Below are 14,728 nucleotides of genomic sequence, written 5' to 3'. Positions count from 1 at the left end.
ACTCAGGAAAAGCCAAGTCTACATATTTTTCTGTCCATTCACCTCCATGACATAACACAGATCCCAATCGACTATGGCATAAAAAATAAGAAGCACTCTAGATTGCAAAACTATCACAAAATTCATTAGTGAATAAGTTTTTAAAAAAGTTTATTATCTGTCCATGATAGCAATTCCAAGATAAAATTTTTAAGTAAGAAAACTTCTCTCCAGAGTTTACAATAGGCTATATGTTCACTCAGACTCTTGATCCAAATAAAATTAATTAAACCATGGCACAAATAACCATCCCATTATTGATTACTTCTTCAATGATTGCTTGTCAAAAGTAAGTTGTAAAGTTTTATATGAACCATAATTACTTTTGCCAACAACTAAGACAAGATTTCAGATATATATTGCTGAAAATGTTGGTGGAAAAATAGTATTATGTTATGGCTAGGGGCCAGGTGAATATTGGGCAAAGATAAAATATGTCTTCAATGATGAATACTGAATTTCAAACAATTCATTCTAAATCACAACTCAAAATCTATCTATATTCTAGACAATAAAGGAAAAATGGAAATGTGATCTATAATCTCTCTCACCCTTCCTTCTCCCTTTTTTCCCCTCCCACCTCACACATACACATACACACACACAGCTCACTGGCAGAGTAAAATTCCCATTATTCCATTACCTGGTCATCAAAAGAATCAACTGTCTTAGGATCACTTGGTCAATTGATGCTCAAAAAAATTCAACTAAAAATTAGGAACAATACAAATTTTGAATTTGTATCATAGCTGAATGATCATTCCAAAACATTTCACTAAAACATAACCTTCGAGCAAGAATCAGACAACTATGACTATTTCATAATAATGAAATATACTGTAATGGCAAAGCATGACAAAAAAAACAAATAATGTTTTAGTGTGAACTGCTGCCCTGCATTTAAAAAAAGCTTTATGCCTTCCAAGATATTTTCAGGGAAATTTTCCCTAAGCAGACTTTGCCCTGAATTCTACCATGAAATTGACCAGAATATGTATAGCTCTCCGTTTAAAGTTTAGCAGCATTAGTTGACACTGAGGCATAGGGATAAAGAGATCAATTCTGTCTCTGAGGACATATCCATTCCGCAAACCATACTCCTTGGAGACATTCACATAGTAGAGCCTTTGGATGTAGGAGAAGTATTTCTGGTAGCCAGAAAGAGCCAGAAGTGCTACAACAATCATCATGCAGTATTTTCTCCCCCTTCCATGCCAACAATGCTAAAAGAAGGACAAGAGGTAGGCCCAGAGGGATAGTATAGCAGGAAAGGCACTTGTAAGTTCACTTGATCTCTGAGCAGAGAGCCAGGAGTAAGCCCTGGGCATTGCCAGGTATGGTCAAAAAAACATTTACTTGGGGGCTGGAGTAATAGCACAGTGGGTAGGGTGTTTGCCTTGCACGCGGCTGACCCGGGTTCAATTCTCGGCATCCCATATGGCCTCCTGAGCACCGCCAGGGGTAACTTCTGAGTGCAGAGCCAGGAGTAGCCCCTGTGCCTTGCTGGGTGTGACCCAAAAACAAAAACAAAAACAAAAAACATTTTCTTAATATAGTCCCATTTGTTTATATCTGTTTCCATTTAGTTGATCAGTTGTGTGTCATCTTTGAAGATACCTTTAGCTTCAATATCATGGAGGGTTTTGCCGACCTTGTCTTCGATGTACTTTATGGATTGTGGTCTGATGTTGAGGTCTTTAATCCATTTTGATCTCACTTTAGTGCATGGTGTCAAGTTGAGGTCTAAGAAGCTTATGCACCACAAAAGATACAGTGACCAGAATACAAAAACAATCTACAGAATGGGAAATGATATTTACATAATACCCATCAGATAAGGGGTTGATATCAAGGGTATATAAGGCACTGGTTGAACTCTACAAGAGAACATCCAACTCCATCAGAAAATGGGGCAAAGAAATGACCAGAAACTTTTCCAAGGAAGAGATATGAATGGCCAAAAGGCACATGAAAAAATGCTCTGTATCACTAATCATCAGGGAGATGCAGATCAAAACAACTATGAGATACCACCTCACACCACAGAGATTGGCACACATTCAAAAGAACAAAAGCAACCACTGTTGGTGATGTGGATGTTGAGGTTGTGGGGAGAAAGGGACCCTTCTATATTGCTGGTGGGAATGCCGACTTGTTCAGCCCTTTTGGAAAACAATATGGACGCTTCTCAAAAAATTAGAAATTGAGTTCCCATTTGGCCCAGCAATACCACGGCAATATATCCCGGAGAAGCAAAAACGTATAATCGAAATGACATCTGCACTTATATATTCATTGCAGCACTGTTTACAATAGCCAGAATCTGGAAAAAAACATGAGTGCCGAGAACAGATGACTGGTTAAAGAAACTTTGGTACATCTATACAATGGAATACTACGCAGCTGTTAGAAAAGATGAAGTCATGAACTTTGCATATAAGTGGATCAACATGAAAAGCATCATGCTAAGTGAATTGAGTCAGAAAGACAGAAACAGACATAGAAATATTGTACTCATCTGTGGAATATAAAATAACAGAGTAGGAGACTAACACCCAAGAATAGTAGAAATAAGTACCAGGAGGTTGAATAATGACTTGGAAGCTGGCCTCACATGCTGGGGGGAAAGGCACCTCAGATAGAAAAGGGAACACCAAGTAAATGTGATTGGAGATCCCGCGCGGGAAGGGAGATGCGTGCTGAAAGTAGACTAGAGACTGAACACGATGGCCACTCAATACCCCTATTGCAAACCACAGCACCCAAAAGGAGAGAGAGAACAAGGGGGAATTCCCTGCCACAGAGCAGGGTGGGGTGGGGGGATGGGACTGGGAGGTGGGAGGGATACTGGGTTCATTGGTGACAGAGAATGGACACTGGTGGAGGGATGGGTTCTCGAACACTGTATGAGGGAAACACAAGCACGAAGATATGTAAATCTGTAACTGTACCCTCATGGTGATTCACTAATTAAAAAATAAAAATTAAAAAGCATTTTCTTTTAATTTATAAAAGAAAGGGCAAGAGGCAACTACTCAATAATATAGCCAATGAGGACAGAGGTACATCTGTGTAGTACATGCGTTAGAGTACCTTTCCTTATCTTTCCTTATCTTAATCTACATTATAGTAAACTAAGATTCATGATCTAGGAAGTTGACTAGAACCATTATTAACCAGAATGATTCAAAAGACAATGAAACTGAATAAAAAGAAATTAGCAAAGGTTCACAAAGCCTTTTTTTGGTCAACATTTGCCTAATTAAACTCCCTAAAGTCACCCAGTTAAACCATCAAGATTCCTAAATCCTTCGATTTGTTCAGGTCTTGAACAATTAGAGATAGACTAGATAAAATTTAAAAAAATGCTATGTAAACAATCAAAATGATCCAAAACATGCCAAGAATCCCAAGTTTTTTTATAACCAGACCTAAAATAAAATAATGTCATATTCCTTATCTCACACTATTAGTCTTCTATCAACACTGTAATAAATTGCCACAAATTTAGTGGCTTAAAACAAAATGAATGTATTGTCTATGTGGAGCAGAGGTGAAGGCCTGGCCACGTCTGGTAGTGTCCAGGGGTCTAAGCTCTGTGGTCACTCCCGACAGAGCTCAGGGTCTGAAATCCAGACATCCTAGGCCTTCTGCACCAAAAAGCGTGCTCAGCACACAAATGCGTATCCTACAGACCTGGGCTTCCTAAGTCCAGTAGGACCCCCATTAGGCTACAGGTAAAGTGTCCTCAGGAATCTGTTCCTTCTGAGGCTGTATGGGGCTTATTGCTCTCCTTTCTTTTCCAGAATCATCTGCACTTCTCCAGCACTGGCCCCTTCTTAGGCTACACCTGACTGTTTCTGATCATCACAATTCCTCTAACCACAGTTGAGAAAAAAACTCTGCTTTCAAGGACATATGTGATTCTATGTGATTCGCTGGTCTTACCCAGACACTCCAAAGTAATGTTCTCCTTTCAGGGCCCTTAAACGCTACTCACAGACGCAGAGTCCCTTTTGATAAATAAAAATGGAATTCCACAGCATCTGGAGACTGGGCTACGGACACTGCAGTAAGGGAGCACTATTCTATTACACGCACTTACTCTGAGTACTCATGCACTTTTTTTTTAAACAGGAATCACTTCCAGCACTGCTCAGGAGACCATAGGTAATGCCAGGGTTGGAAGTGGTGTTGGTTTAATCAAGAGATGAATCATATGTTTAATCATGGGATGCAGCCCAGGCTACATGGGGATTGTTACCTATATTATATAGATGCATGCTCACACACATTTGTTTCCTTAAAATAAAGTCTAAACCCTAAAACATTTTTACCTTCTAATGTCACAGGGATAAATGTCCTGTGCCATGATTTGTCCACACTGCTATGTTCCTCCTTAACAAAGCCACCTCTGTCCAAGACCTAAAATGTCAAATCCAAGCACAATTATTAGTGGGCAAGATTACTGCTTGAAGCAAAGGTACACTCCTCAATCTCTTTCAACCTGCTAGTTTTCTGGGGCTATTATGTTAAAGTTTAGGATACCCTTATGGAGCATAATGATCTCTCTCCCCTCCCCATCCTCTTTCTCCCTTTTCCTCTGTCTCTTTCTTCTCCCCTCTTCTCCACCTCTCCCTCGCTGTGATCAGGACTTACTCCTGTCTCTGTGCTCTGGGATCACTCCTCATGGTACCTAGGGTACCTTAGGTAGTGCTCAGGATCAACCCAGGGTTGGCCACATGCAAGACAAATGCTATGAGTTTCCATAGTCCTCATTCTCTCTGTCAGGTCTTTCCTAAATTGAGAAAGAAAGAGAGAAAGAGAGAAAGAAAGAAAGGAAGAAAGGAAGGAAGGAAGGAAGGAAGGAAGGAAGGAAGGAAGGAAGGAAGGAAGGAAGGAAGGAAGGAAGGAAGGAAGGAAGAGAAGGAGGAAGAAAGAAAGAAAGAAAGAAAGAAAGAAAGAAAGAAAGAAAGAAAGAAAGAAAGAAAGAAAGAAAGAAAGAAAGAAAGAAAGAAAGAAAGAAAGAAAGGTATAAATCATGTTCAGCAATACCTTGTGGGTTTTTTTTTGTTTTGTTTTGCTTTTTGGGTCACGCCTCAGTGACAAAGATTGCTCCTGGTTTTTTTACTCAGGAATTACTCCTGGCAGTGCCTTGGGAGCCATGTGAGATGCTGGGAATCGAACCCAAGTCGGCAGTGTAAAAGGCAAACACCCTACCTGCTGTACTATCACTCCAGTCCCAAGCAATTTCTTTTGTACAAAGAGCCCAGAACTCGGCCATTTATTTATATCTCAAAGCTATTAAGAAAAGGTAATACGATCACTGTTTGGCTTCAATATCTTCCATAGGTCCCTGAGCAGGGACAGGTGTTAAGTGGCAGATTAGATTCAGGTACATCCGAGAGCCTGACATACTACTGTTAAAATAACACAATCAAGCTTTAAAATATACAAGTAGAAATCAGTACTATCAGGAAGTTTACTTAAAAGTTCATGGGATGCATTGCTACTCTGAAGGGGAGAAAATACATTTCCAAAGTATGATACAGACATTTGACCTCTAGGGAATATCCTGAAAAATATTAGTTTGTTGGCAAGAAAAGGGGGCAGGGGGACAATCAAAGTCTCTTCATGTGATAGAATTCTAATTCTACTTTCTGTAATACAGATTTTTATCTGCTGTAAGCAAAAAAGTCTTTATTAATGAGACCACATATAGGAGGCCTTCAAAGTATCATTAGCATTCATTAACAGTATAGAACTCTGGATAATTCTCAATTACTGTAACATAATTCAACCTAGTCCTGTGTTGAATGCAGCCTTACCATCATCTATCATAATATATAGTTATAAACAGGCAGAAAACTACTCTGAAAAATAAAATACAAATAGCTCATGCATTCCAACTTGCTCCAGGGTGCGGAACTTTTCTTATTCATTTCTGTATCCTTATTAATATATGTATCTATAAATTACTTTTAAGATCATGCTTACTTCATGAAGTAAACTGATCTGATGAAACGCCAAATGTACCAAACATACAGAACAAGAACATAAGATGGAATACACTGTTCAAAAAGAGCAAACTTATCAAAAGACATCTAAGAAAACACTCTCAAACTCTATGCACATCTGCCATACATGTCCTTTTCATTGGCAACTAGGAGCAGTTTAAATTTTAAATATTCTACAAGATACGGGTAAATGTATCCGTGTTGTTTAGCCTTATCTCCAAAAGTAGTTCTTACTGAACATAATGGTAGCACTGTAGCACTGTCATCCCATGTTCATCAATTTGCTCAAGCAGGCACCAGTAACGTCTCCATTGTGCAACTTGCTGTTACTGTTTTTGGCATATCGAATACGCCATGGGTAGCTTGCCAGGCTCTGCCATACGGGCGGGATACTCTGGGTAGCTTGCCGGGCTCTCCAAGAGGGACAGAGGAATCGAACATGGCTCGGCCATATGCAAGGTAAATGCCTTACCCGCTATGCTATGGTAGTCACATTATCAAAAGAGAGAGACTTCATTTACTTTCTCCTGTGGTTTGTGATGCAACTCACTTGTGGTGTCCTAAAAACTAATTTCTGAATAACTGTTTATTGATATTTCTGCATTCTCTCAGGTGGTGCTTGTTCAAATAGTAAATGTCTAAGCCAGGACCAATATAAAAAAAATCAATTTCAATTCCCAGAGAGCATGATATTGGCATAGGTCAGTGAACAGGATCACAACTTTATGCCAAGACAACCTTGGATCTGAAAAACTTCTCAGGGCCAAGAATCCATTAGTTATCCTATCTAACACATAAAATAAACCAATTACTAAAATCTTATACTCCAGAACAAAAGAATAGTTACTTCTTTTTTTAAAAAAAAGGTCAAATAAACATAATTTAAGGCTTAAAAACATTGTTTGTATTCCCTTCCCTAAGGCTCTTCAAATACAGAGATTTAAATTTTCATTAACAGTATAGAACTCTGGATAACTCTCAATTACCATAACATAATTCAACCTAGTCCTGTGTTGAATGCAGCCTGACCATCATCTATCATAACATATAGCTATAAACAGGCAGAAAAACACTCTGAAAAACAAAAGACTTCTTTTCAATTTTTAAGTTTTTATGTGGAATTTTATTCAGCTAAAATTAAGGCATTCATTGATAAAAATTGAGATTACTAGAGCCAGAGAGCATAGGGCACAAGGCAGTTGCCTTGCACACTGTCAATCCCGTTTCATCCCCAGCACCACACACATATGGTTCCTTGAGCATCACCCACCAGAGCACAGACAGGGGCAGCCCAAAAACCCAAAGGGGGAAAAAAGTAAAGTTACTGTCTTTATCTAGGCTCTCTGATTCATACCATTTTATATTCATGGATGTATGAAATCTTCATACTTATCTATTCTACCTAAGATAGATTCAGTCTCAAAATTTCATTAAGGTTGTGATGTAACAATAAGAACAGACTGATACCTACAACCTACAACCAACTTAAGAAAAGAAACCTAGCAATGTACACAAGAGACTTAAGGTGCAAATTCGTGAATAAAGATCATACTAGGCAGCACTACTGGGGACATATCATACTTAGGCTATTCTGTACTCTGGTAAGTAGTCAAAATTTCTGTAGTGATGAAACCCAAGTCATAAAGGCTTTTGTCTGTTGATGTGGATGGGTAAAAATAATGGGGAACTTCTTGAAGTCCTGTGGAGAGTAATATGAAGCTAGATTATAAAATTATTTCTAAGTTTAACATATCATCATCTAAATAAGTTCCAGTCTTCACTACTACCCAGCCACTTCTGCTCAAAATTCACAAATCATTAATTTGAACAGATATACTGCCAAAAGGAAGGGTTGGACTGAGTTCCAGGTTAGTGACCAATGAAAGAAAAAAACTCAGTTAATTATAGATAATGTCCAAAAAAGATTCATTCTGAGGATTTAGAATTATAAAAGGGATGGGGGATACCAATAATTTCTGGAGGTAAGTGCAGACTTAAACAGCATTTTGTCAACTAGAACTCTATTAAACACAGACTTAAGCAGCATTTTGTCAACCAGAACTCAATTAACTGGCCATTCAAAACAATGACAATTAGTAATAACCAGTAGTAAATACTGATAACTACTGATTACTTCAAAGGAACTTTATAGTCTTTGGTTGCTGCTGCATACCAAAACACTCCAAAACTAAGCAGTTTCAGACATTTAGGAGTTCTCTGGAGTTCATACAAATTCTATGTGTTAGAAATTCAGAATTGGTGAAGCTAAAGAATGCTAAATTACAGGTCTCAAAGAGAATACAGACAATGTGGCTCACAAGACTCCAGTAATTCTATATGGAGTCCTCATTTTTTAATAAAAAATTCCAGGGATAATTTTGATAAAATTAAGATCAACTTTTCTGGAAACTAAAAGAATGGAGCCAGAAAACAAAATCACCCAAATACCTGCCCATTATTTTTAGCCTGAGCTTATAGTGAAAACTCCAGAGCCAAGGCAGAGAGGAGGAAGAAATAGTGCAGATCTTAGGAGTCACACTTAGAACAGGAAGGGGAAATAAATCCAAATAGAATGAGAGTAGCTTTCTGATCATTCAAAACAGGAATATCACAAAAGTAATAATAGTAATTAATATGCAAAAATTACTTCTTATATGCCAGAAGCTCACCTAAATGAGTCAACATATTCTCTAGCCTTGACAAAAATCCTTCTCAACTATTTTACAGATAAGGAAACAGACACAGGTTGACAAATGTACCCAAGATCACTAGTGAGCAAGTGGCAGAACTGGGATTGGAAACCAGAGAGACTACTCCAGCAGTGGCACTGCTAAAAAATGAATAACTAAAATGAATGACTGAAAATCAAATAACCATGGTGCTCAATTCCATTTTAGTAAGGAGGTAGAGGAAGTAGGTGTTCAATAGCATACATGTTTCCTTTGGAGGGGGGCAGAAGGGGGGAACTCCCCAAAGAATACGACTTCGTGACCTTATTTGTATTTGCAAAGTTGGCACTTAAGATGTATATTTTCTTTCTACAAACCCACCAGGGTTGGCAATTTAAATTATATTCACAGTAGAGAAAACTGAAAGTTTAGTCTAGGGCTCACAAATTTTTCATTCTTGCATATTACCCACACACACATGCACATATATATATATATATGTGTGTGTGTGTATATATATACACACATATATATGGAAGAAAGACTATAAAATGTTTTCAGTTCATTTCAAATCTTCCTGACTATATTTGAAGTGCTATAAATTACCTGTCAAAATATTTTCCCTCCTATGTGGGCTCTATGTAATCAGTAATTTCAGAATCTTGAGGTCCCCCGTTATCTCAAGTACTTGTCCAAATAAGCACAACTAGCAGTTGTCCCAACTGCTACTATTCTTATGAAAAGGCCACACAAATTAGCAAAAAGCATCACTGTACAAACAATCCATAATGTAATGCAAAGAATAAAACAGCTTTGAAGTCCTTTGAGGGCCCAGTCTTATATTCTAGGAATAGTGTAAAATCATTTTGAAATTAAATCATTTTTTAGAGATTTGTAAATACCATAATTTTAAAGACCTTGAGCTTTGGTTTCTCCCCCAGAAGACCACTAGGTTACATAATCAGCATGAATGATGCATTGAAATCTATGCTTCTGCACTGCTTGTCCTAAGACTTTGTCGGGGCAGAGAGTGATGAGGACCAACAGATGCATCACTAGAGGCGCATATCAGATATTACTGTTGACAGTTAGACTTAGAAGGAAAAATGAAGTCTGAGCAGAAAGATTGCCCTAGGGAATTGTCATACCCTGAGGTCCATTTAACCTTACAGAAAATTACTTTTCCTTACAAAATGGGGGAGGTGAAGGAGGAGATCTTAAATCGTTTCTTTTCTTTAATGGGGAAAATTTATTACTGCATTCACGTAAGGAAAAGAGGATACCTGCTGAGATTATTCAATTATGCATATTATGTCTGATTAATCACTAAGCATATACTACCTATATTCGTAGAATATCAAGAATAATATATTCACCTTCCCCCCAAATGATTAACTTAGCATCATTGCCTATCCATCAATGGTGGAAGGAGAGACTTCTTTTCTCTATAAAGAAGTGTTGTATATATGAAAAAGTGTTGTATACAAAGTGTCAGTCTGCATATGAGCATGTCTGTGTGTTTAAGTATCATCCGATACTACATATGTACAGCCATGTTTATATATGATTACATCATAGTATATCTATTAAGAATTCACAAACAGGAAAGAGATAATGTTCATTTTCCTTCTGGAGAAAAAAAGCCTAATTGACAACTGTAAAACAGGAAGTCACCACGATAACCGTTGTGGTGACAAAAATATGACCATGGCCTTCCCTGCCCAACCCCTACCCTCAGCCCCTGATTTCCAGGCACAAATCCTGATTCAAAACTTTATAGAGGTTGACACAGCCTCTCATATTAGACTTGGTGATATTCTCTGCCAACCACAAATCAGACACACATGAATACTTCTCTATAAATTACCTTGTTTTTTACAAAGTAAACTTAGGAGCTAGAACTATGACTGAAAGAAGTGAGGCATATGCCTGGCATTTGTGTAGCCCTGAATCGGATCCCTATTACCCCAGGTGACTCTCTGCCCAGCACTTCTGGGCCCAAAGCACTGATTTGTCAGACCTACACTGCTGAACCAAGCCTAAACAGTAATCCCATCTCCACCACTGTCTGGGTGCACAGCTGGCTGTGGCCCCTTATAATATTTTTTTTAACAAATGCTAAGGGGTCAGGAAGATAGCTCAAAGGGCTGAAAACTACATGTTTTGCATGCAGAGTCCTGAGTTAGATTTTCAGACCAGTATGGTCCCCGAAGCCTGGGCAGGCCTGAGTAACACCACTGGGCAAGCACTAATCCTTCACAATCAAGACAAATATCCCTGGGAGGGGCCCTCAGCCGCTAAGGCCACTGTTTACAAGGTTCCGAACTCCTACACACAAAAGTAACACTGAACTATGTGTTTTCTGAGAATTTTGAACCACTAGACAGGTAAATGAGAGGCATAGGGAAACTAGAGAAATAAGCCTAAATATTGTTCTGACGGAAAATAAAATAGTTAACATCCATCTATGCCAAGGAGTCAGCATGCTGCTTCTTTTCATATCAAGTCCCTCAATAACCACAAAGTGTGTATCTGTGTCCACACTTCAGCTTGCGCCCAGGACAACCATTTCCTGTTGCCATGGGTTACAAGGATGAGTCACTTAGAGTCCTCTGACGACTTGAGAAATGTCTCATCCTGTATCAATTTCAGTATTAACAAAATAAAGTCTTGGTAATTAGCAGCACTCAGCAATGCAGTCTATTAAAACATCAGATCAAAAATCATTTGTTAATCCTACATGAAGATGGGGGGTTGAGGTAAGTAAACTTGAGGAATTTTCCTTACTATGAAACAGATAGCTCATCACTGCCAACTTTTCATTAATTATTCACAAATATATGCAATCACCATTGGGGGTAGGGTTATGGGAGCAATTGCAGGATCAATGTACTATATAAATAAGAGTAATTTATGGTTTGTCACTAATATACCTTTCAGTCCCAAATCATACAAGCTTAAACAGCTTACGTGGAATACTTCATGAGCACACACACACACACACACACACACACACACACAAAGGAACAAGCACCACACCAAAATGATACATGTCCAGAAGGGCATGGCATTTGTTAAACCTAGAACAAGAAAAATGGACATTTCATTTCATGAACAATTAATTGTGCATTCAAGTTTCACACAGCTAGACCAGTACATCTTGAAAATGTGACAGAAAAAAACTCACCCAACCAGTAAACACCAAAACCAAAGTCAGGTGAAAACAATAATGCCAGACCAATATTACTACCATATTCATGAAAAGGAAGAAAAAAATGTTAGAATAAAAGAATTTTTTATTTCACTGGCAAGGGAATTTTAAGTCAATTGTAAATTTTCATCTACACTGGATATAAACATGACCTTCCATACAAAAAAGTATTATTACATCAAAAAAAGTGGTGATGGATGGACGCTCGCCAGTTACCAAATTAATAAGATGAAAATACAATTAAAACCTACAGCTTCTTAAATGGTTAAAAATGACGGGGTTTTCTCTTTTCTAGTCTTGAATATATTTTCCTTTAAATCCATAGCTTCTTTTCTTCATGATCTGCTCTCTGTTCATTGATTCTATAGTATTAGCTGAATTTTAAAACAAATCTGCAGACAAAGGAAAGGAGGCAAGGGCTAAAACTGAAAGCTTCTAATATATAAACTAGGTACAGCACTGAAACAGAGTAGATGAAAATCACAGATTAGGATCATTTTCACCCATGAAATATTTTGACCTCTGAAAACTTGAGTGCATGACAAGATCTTTGGAGAAACAAACAAAAAGAGATCCATATAAAACCTATTTCAGGTTAAACATGTCACCATCTGTTTTTCCTTTGTTTTCCAAGATACAGTTTTATTAAAAAAAAATCATAGTGAGAAAAGGCATCCACAAAAGACAGGCAGATTAGGCTCTGAGCTAGAATGGCTCAGGTTTTAAGTATTATCTTAAAATCTACCTAGTATAGTTACAGGCATACTAAAAAACCAAATCTCCAGTCTGTTTTTATTGTATTTTAATGTCATCCGAACTGAAGTCAGAATGTAGAATAAGAGAGTTGCTGTACCTTTTCTATTCTTTTGACAGGTCTGTCTTCCCAGCCCCATCCTCCTCCGCCTTCTCCTGAAATCTAGCAGAGGTTGCCACTTAAACCGGTTAGGACTTTGGGAGTCAAGCTAGGGAGCCTTAATTATGATCTACTCCGTTCCAGTGACTGGGAAGCGCAAAACTGAATAGGCTTCAAAGAGAAGACAATTAAGGTAATAGAAGTTGCATGTGCCTCACAAACTGGGGGTGGGGGGAGGAAATAACTGTCTCCAAGTACCTCACTATTGAATATCAAAGAGGGGAGAGTTTCAGTATTTAAAAGGGAAAGTTTCTCTCGAATAAATTTAGATGAGAGAGAGAGAGAGAGAGAGAGAGAGAGAGAGAGAGAGAGAGATGTATCCCCAAGGCTAACATGGATTTAAAAACATAGGCAGCCCTTACAATGCATGGCATACTTGGAGCACGGAAGCAGCGAGCTGCAGAAGTCTGATGCTGACATAGACGCCCAGCTTAGAATGCATTTCTGCAGAATCCAGGGAGATCAATAATAGACTCGGGGAAACAAATATGTTGATGGATGAGGACGAGTCTGAGAACGACCGGCATGAGGTGGCCACACTGCAGGTTGCACAGCTCTACCCATGTTGGCAGAACCATACGGGTGACCAGCGATTCAGCCAACCCCTTTGGTGTGTTTTAAGAAAAGACAAAAAAAAAAAAAAGAGAGAGAGAGAGAGACAAGGGCGAAAGAAGAGGGGTGGGGAGGTGGGGGGGAAAGGAAGCGAAAGGAGGGAAAGGAGGGAAGGGAGGGAGGGGACAGAAGGGAGCCGGGGAAAGGAAGAAAGAAATGAGAAGGGGGAAAGAGAAACGGCGAGAGGGGCGGGGGAGTCGGAAGGGAAGCGGTGATGGATGGACGCTCGCCAGCCACCCGCCGCGCGCTCCATCACCCCGAACCCGCTCTCCTCGCTCGCTCGCTCGCGCGGGGACGCGGGGCCCCCGGAGCCCCCCGCCCTGCCCACGGCCCGCAGCCGCCGGCCCCGCGGAGCCCGCCACTCCCTGGACCGCGCTCGCCACCCCCCACCCGACTTCTCCCAAGCGCCCCCCGTCTCTAGTCTGGGGAGAGGGGGGGAGCCGTCCAGAGCGCAGGGATGGGAACATCAAATAGGTGGACAGTGGAAGGGAGGACACGCACACACACACACGCACACACGCATACACACACACGAATTGTATATATTTGCGCTGTGACGGCGGGTCGTGGGGCGCCGCCGGGGAGAGGACCCGCGGCCGGCACCTGGGCAGGGGCACGCGGTGACGGGCGCATCCCCGCGACCTTCCACAAAAGCAAGTTTGGACGGAGCGCGGCGGGAGCGGCGGGCGGGAGGGCGGCCCCGCAGCCCTTACCTGGCGGAGGTGACGCCGGGGCGCGGGGTGGGGGAAGCCTCAGGTTTGCGCTCCGCGGCCACTTGAGCAGGTTACTATGGAAATCTCCTCCCGGCGGCGCGCAGGCAGCAGAAGAATCTCCAAGCCGCCGGCGAGGCGCGCATCCCCGTGGGCAGCCCGGAGGGAACGGCCGGGGCCGCCGAGCGCGGGCGCGGGACCGGGCGCGGCGCCTCTTCCCGGCCCGGCTCGGCTCTTGTCTTCGCTCCGCGGCCGGGCCGCGCCTCCGCGCCTCCCCGCCCCGCGCCGCCCCGCGCCGCCGCCGCCCGCGGCCCGAGCGAGCCCTCCGCGGCGCGCAGCCGGCAGCGAGCGCGAGCAGCGAGCGAGCGAGCGGACGAGCGAACGAGCAGCCGCCGCCGCCGCCGCCGCCGCCGCCGGCCTCGGGCAGCGGGGGGCGCTGTTTCCCAGCCGCGCAGCTGGAATTTAAAGAGACAGACGCGCCGCGGGCGCGGGGGAGCCGGGGCCGGAGAGAGGAGGAGGAGGCTGCACACCCCCGCCGCCGGCACTGCCGGGGCGCC

General features: G+C 41.3%; 1 protein-coding gene across 5 annotated transcripts in view; it reads right to left on the bottom strand.

Moving 5' to 3' along the window:
- Window positions 1-14,455, bottom strand: part of NAV3 (neuron navigator 3) — an 841,062-nt gene extending 826,607 nt beyond the window's left edge. For all 5 annotated transcript variants that reach the window (XM_055117929.1, XM_055117930.1, XM_055117932.1 and 2 more), the window contains exon 1: window positions 14,175-14,455. The gene's annotated coding sequence lies outside the window, so the exon portion shown is untranslated. The remainder of the gene's footprint in view (window positions 1-14,174) is intronic.
- Between the last annotated feature and the right edge of the window lie 273 nt (window positions 14,456-14,728).

This window comes from Sorex araneus, chromosome 10 (assembly GCF_027595985.1).
Source record: "Sorex araneus isolate mSorAra2 chromosome 10, mSorAra2.pri, whole genome shotgun sequence".
Taxonomy (NCBI): Eukaryota; Metazoa; Chordata; class Mammalia; order Eulipotyphla; family Soricidae; genus Sorex; species Sorex araneus.
Note: the sequence above shows the minus strand (reverse complement) of the source record. Positions and strands in the feature narration are given on the sequence as shown.